Consider the following 6,710-nt stretch of genomic DNA (forward strand, 5'->3'; position numbering starts at 1 on the left):
GCCCCGACCCTCCCGCCTGCGCCCCACCCCTGCCCCCACTGGTGTTCCCTCGGTCCCTAACTTCTCGCGCGTTCCCCTCTTCCCTAGCGCTATTATACCCTTCCTCCCTCCCTGGCTGCCCCCCCGACCTGCTCAAACCCCCATCCGCCCTCTTGTCTATTTCCCTCCTCATCTTCCTGCCCCTGGATTCCCAACTCTCCCCTCTCCCTGCCGTAGGGGTGCAAGCCACCACCGCCGCCAGGGCACCGTCCGCCGCCGCTCTACGCTGCGGCCGGCCCCCACCACACTCCTCCTCGCCCGTAACTTCCCCCACCGCCCCTTCCAATTGGGCTTTAGTCGCCCTGCTAATTATTTCAAGGGCCTTCTTCAAGGCCCCCGCATCCACCCGCCCCTTCTTGCTTGCCCTCCGGCCTGCCATTGTGCACACTAATCCGCGTGTGCCCAGAAATATACCCCCTAAAATTGCACTAATTACTCTATGCCCCCGAGCCGGGACCTACCCGTGGGCTAGCCCCCCTTGGCCCTGAGAAACCTCACAACCCTAACACTAAATTAACCGCCCCCCAGAACCACAAAACACACCTTGTGTGATACCCTGTAAAATAACCTCCCTAATACTGCCACTTAACCTAAATAACTAAAATTTCCTCTTCAACCCCCCCCCTCTCTACCCTGGTCAAGAAACCGAAGAGGGAGCCCTCCCAACCACTGTAGCCAAGCACTACTTAGTGCTTGCTAAACGGCAGAGAACACTGCCACCTGGCGGTGCCACAACAACACCGCACTCCCCCCACACACGAGGGACACGGCATAGCTCTCAACTCACCCGCTTTTGGCGGGTGTCACCCGCCTTGCAAAGGGCTGCCTCACCCGCCAAGCCTCCTGCACGCCCATTCATTTCAATGGGCGTCTCACCCGCCAAAAAAAAAATCGGGTGATTTCACCCGCCTTTGCGAGACAAATGGTTGAGAACTATGACACGGCCCCTTTAAAAGCGCTACCCAGCCCCTTTTTGTACGAGCGCTGCTACGCGCCAACCGTACCCAGCACCAGCGCTCGTCAAGAGGCGAAGAAAATTCCCCCGCGGAGCCGCGGAAAAGCCGCTGAAGCTCCGCTCCCCCCCAGGCCCTAAACGCCCACACGCACAGCGGGCCCGCGCACGGATGACCACTTCCCTCCCAATCCCAGCCGAAAACCACAGAGCCCCCACGCCCCCCGCTCACGGGATACCCTCGGTGTGAAACGGAAGCCCGAAGACACGGTAAGACGCGAGGGGTGTCTTATGTACGGCACCCCTCCTACACACGCTATACACAAGAAATGAAATTATTTTCTTTTTTTTTTTTTTTTTTTATAAGACCTACCCGCCCTCCTCCTATACTATTCCCCTACCTCACCTGCACTACACTCGTCACCTAGGCCCCAGGAACCACAGGGAAGGCTCGGGAGCGGGCAACATGACCTGACAATCGCCAAGTCCTAACTGTCGCCTGCCTCCCGAACCTTCCCTGAACCCTTAAATACCCCGGGAGGGGCGCTCTGCACCCCACGGCCACTCGCTGGCCGTGTGCAGCGCCAAAAAACTCCCCGGGGGGAAACGCTTTGCGTTCCCCCGGGGCCCCCCTTCAAAGTGACATTCTGGAAGAATCTCCCGGCAGAAGAAGTGCTAGGACTGGAACACAGAAATACCAACAAAAAAGGCCTGAAGCGGACACACGAGGAACCGGGGCAAAGGGCGAGACGGTGTACAGTTTCTAAGGCAAGAGCAGACTCGATGGGCCTGGGTCGGACCCAGGCGAGGGATAGCACCGAGAAAGCGGGAGTACAACTGGAGAAGGTGCATGGGGTGTGAGTGCACAGCAGACTGGGCCGCCCCTCAACAGACAGGGGAGCAGCAGCAGAGATACTCAATGGCTGAGCTGGAGACCAGGCCCAGATTCACCCATCAGCCCATTGGGCTTTCCCAAAAATGCAGACACCTCATGTCACCCCGTCCATCAGTCTATACACATAATAGTAACAATTGTTATTAGTAGTAATGATAGCAATGATAATCATATTAATAGTAATAATATGGCCTTGTAAAGCACGCCTTTTTTGTTGGCCTTGCTGTGCATGGTTCTGTAAGAATATAGGCGGAAGGGCAGGCCCGGACTGGCCTATAGGGCAATAGGCCAGTGCCAAACCCAAAACGCAAAATGCTGATGTGGGCCCGGTTTTTTGGTCAAAGTGGGACACTTTTTTGCCCAAAGTAGACCAGTTTGATGAGTTAACTCACCATGTGGCTAGTAGTTTTGACCATTGTTACTGAATACATGTTCTTTAAAATGCACAATTTTCATCACATGTTTGGGTACTACTCAAACAGTGTCACGAAAGGAAATGAATCACCTTTTGCAACTGGGGGCCACTTTTTAATTGGTGCCCGAGACCACTTTATGCCACAGCTGAACCAGAGGGAGGGTGGTTAGTGGGATAGCGGGAGAGGCAAGTGCAAAGTCTGTGGTGCAGGTTGGAAGTACTCAGTTCCTGTGGGCCGTGTTGAAAGTGCACAGAATGCTTGGGGCACTAATGTGACTGGGGGGAGGCGTAGTAGAGTTGAAAAGAGGAGTGTGGGTCATCGTTTAGTAATTCTCATATGTTTTTTATACTAGGTCTACGACTGACGACGGTGAGTGGTGGGCGCATGATATGGTATGATTGGTTATTTATAATGTGCTTAATACCCAGAGGTTTCCAAGCGCAGACCCGGGGATCGAACCTGTGGTGCTGCGTGTCGTCTTGCTTGCAAGGCGAGCACGGTGCCCCTAAGCTATCCTCCCGAGCATGCCGATGTGGTCTATGGTGGCAGAGGATGATTTAGAGGGAGGTTGGTTGACACATGGAAGGAATCTGGACTGGTGAGGTCAGAGTGGCTATATGGGGAAAGAGCGGTGGGATACTGTCCTTGCTAGCATGCATCAGTCTTTGGAGTAGGCAGGCTGCTTGTTGTCTTTTTGTGGTGGGAGTGGTCTTCTTTGCAAAGCTTTTTAGGTATTGAATTCCAGAGTTGGTTGCTATGAAGGACAGGTCCATCCTAAGGAATTTTGGAGCCTGGGGCACAGATGCCGTTGGCCCCCGAATGAAACAAAGAAATTACGGGATAAAGAATCTCTGGTCGTGCCCCCTGCCTCAATGCGATCACGACTGGTAGCTTGATATGCCGCCCTGCAAAAATCAAAATATGCATGGGTACTCCCTTCCAGTTCACTTAGCCTCTTAAGACTTGTTTTAATCAGAATAACAAATAAGTGACAGTTATTTCAAGGTCAGACAACGACAAGGGTGCTTATGTACTAGCTTAGATACAGGACACTTGTAAAATCAGAAGCTACCAGATAGGTGCATGCATGATAACATACTCTGAGAAGAAAAAGCTATGGTTTTCAAGGGTTATTGCTGTTAGTCATGGAAGAAACAAATGACTTTGTGGTGTGCACTATATATAGGCCACAATTAGTATACATGAAGAAGTACTACGGCTAGTAAAATGATGAGTGGGACTTTTTTGGAAGAGCATGCCTTGAGAACTAAAGCACTCCTAGGGCTTGACAATTTTGAAATGTTTAGAGACTGGAAATTATGACAAGTTAGGCACCACACGATGAAATGAATTTCCCAGGATCATACGTGTTGGTTAAGAGGGTAGCTGGGATTTGTGACACACTGCAAATTCTGCACTTGACACATTGATTCACACGTCTTATCATAGTGCATGCTGCAATTATTGTGAATGCTTGACATTCGTTAACTAGAATAATACCCTGTTCTGTAGAACTGAATTGGAAAGTACACAAATCACATAATAATCCAACTTGACAATCTTTAAAAACAAAACATTATAGAAGCATGATATGCAAAAGGAGAATGTCCACCATCATCGTCACCATGTTCACCATCAAGGCAAGTATACAAGTAGCAGACTATAAATTGATGTGAGCCTCAAAGTAAATCAATGAATTCCTCTATTGACTTCACAGGGTCTGTATTGTTGGCATTCAAAACAAACAATATTTTGTCAGTGTGTTGTGAGCCGGTATAGTCATAAATATGAATAGAAAAAATGTCCCATTGACCCCACTCATGTTAAATCTGAAGTGGGAATCACAATAGTGCCTGTGCATCTGCTAGCTGCAAAACAAAATTGTCCCTGGGTTCCCATTGTGCTCTGAAAAACGAATTTCCTATTTGCATTTTCTTTCTCACATTGCAGTTGTGCTAAGCATCCCAAAATCGATTTTCCGTTCTGCTCTGAAAAACACATTTTACATTGCATCTGTGATTACAACCCAAAAAATGATTTTCCCATTGCGTGTTGACTAATATCCCAAAGCTCTGCCTGCCCTTTTTAGGTGTAGAAAAACTAATTTCCCATTCCTGTCTATTCTTGCCCTTTGCAGCTGTGCGAAGTAATTCAAAATCGATTTTTCCATTGTGCTCTGCAAAACAAATTTTCCCCTTTCCTTTTTGTCTCCCATAATGTTTCTGTGAGCTAGACCACAAATCTGATTCTCCCATTATGTTCCCACTCCCTGCCACTGCCTTGCATTCAAAAGACTCAAGCCTAATTGATGTTTGGAGGGTGAGGGTTGTTGGGAGAACGCTCAACAAATCTGCTATCGCTGTGTGTGGAATTGTTGCTCTTCTGTCTTGGTGGGTGATTTAAAAGAAATTGTGACAGTATATCTCTATGTTAGTGCCTTTACAGAAGTCATTGTGTTTTTGTGTTGCCACAACATTGGTGGCTGATGTAATCTATTTGTGATATCTGGCTAAATAAATGAGTTAATAAATATATTCTTAGTACACACCGGCCTAGTTCCTAGGCCATTGTGGCACCGGGTATTTGTTGGGGTTGTGCGCAAGACGGGTTGGAGGCCTTATCAAAAAGAACCTAAAATCAACAAAAGTCATTCATTGTGCGTCACATTCATTGTGGGGGAAAGAGCTCCCTGACTTGTGTGTGACCGTGTAAGAAACCGTGACAAATGAGTGCTAAGAGTAAGAATGCTGCAGGAGTTGTGCTACAGCGAATGGACACATTGGGGCAGATTTTCCAAAACAAATGCAAATAACAAGAGCACAGATGATGCACATTTTTTAATTGCACTCATTTCAGAAATGCAGAGGCCACCTTTTTGTCAAAGGTGACAGCGCATTTCACGCAAGTCTGAACACTAGCACAAAGATGCACTACCCAGCCCCCCGCAATACGCTTCCATCACTAATGTATGACAGCATCCCAGCACCCACCTGGGTGCTGGGAGTACATTTCAGAGTGACAGGCCATAAAAAATAACAATGCATTTCTGTCCATTTGTTTGTGGTTTATTTCCGCCATTGCCATAAAAGCCAACACATATAATAGACAATACAACAGAATATAAAACCATCAAGGGCAGCAATAAGAATGATATAAAACAAGTAATATACATTGCTACAGAAATCCTCAAGACATGGTACAGGAATAATCTGCAACTCTACTAATAGGTATACATGATTCATAATAAAATCTTTGCAATATGCAAACGTGCAAAAAGTGCATTGAATACTAGCGCAGCAGATCATCAAAACATACCACTAAAATGTTCTACCATTCCACTGGACCAAGAATACACTGCTCAAAGAAGGATCTTTGCAAAGTGCAGAGGTGCTTAAAGGTGCGTTTGGTGATACTGCAACAAGGAAAATCCAGAACAGTCATAAAGTGCATAAAAGAAATAAAGATAAATTCCTGACCATGGATATTATTCAAACTGGTCATTCACTACCCTCGATCTCTGAGGGTTCTAGCAGTAGCAGCAGCAGAGATAGCATAGCTCATATGTGCACTACCAGTTCTGTGGGGCTCTCGCCAGCCCCCTCGCATCGAAGGACATGATTAGATCTGCTTCCCCATGCCTTCATTAGGTAACAAACCCATTGCAAAAGTTGGAAGGATATCTTTCACCGCTAGGCGTAAAACCATAGCCGCAGCAGTGGTGGTAATTCTCTTAGATCCTCTTCTCAGAGCACCATCTTTCTTTATTTATTTATTTATTTATTTTATTTCTTGGTAGCGCCCAGACCCGGCGGTATCACCATAATGTGGACAGAGCAGGACAACGTGGCCCATGTCCTCAATTGCATCAGGACAACGTGTGTATGTGGAAGTCACTTTATGGTTCCCCTTGATCTTTATGGCGGCCAAGGGGAGAACGCCCATACAGGCTTTAAGAAGCAGAGAACTCATTTGTTGTGAGTGCATTAGATCTTACTAGTCTTCATAACCCACAGTCTGCTTCAACGACCAGTGTCTTGAAGACTGGTTGGAGTGGGCCAGTCCCTTGCTACCTTAAGAGCATTAGCAATGCAGGTCTTGGAGCCATTACCATTGGTAACAGTGTTAGCCCAATAGTCAAAAAGCCCAACAGTTTGAAATTCCTTCATTAGAATCCAGAACCAAGGTAAATACATGGCTCCTTCCTGGTACATCACATCTCTCGTGGCCTGTCTACAATTAAATAACTCTTTATTGGTCCAGACCCTTATCCAATAGTACAATGGCTTAGCCGTGCAAGCTACTTCAATGGACTGCAAATTCAGTGCAAGGCTAACAGATAATGCAGGTGCACAAGTGAGTAGGCCCAGAATATTCTTCAGAAAGGTTTTCTCTTTCACTGTCAAAGGTG

The sequence above is a fragment of the Ambystoma mexicanum genome, chromosome 3p, assembly GCF_040938575.1.
Source record: "Ambystoma mexicanum isolate Mex_15411 chromosome 3p, UKY_AmexF1_1, whole genome shotgun sequence".
Taxonomy (NCBI): domain Eukaryota; kingdom Metazoa; phylum Chordata; class Amphibia; order Caudata; family Ambystomatidae; genus Ambystoma; species Ambystoma mexicanum.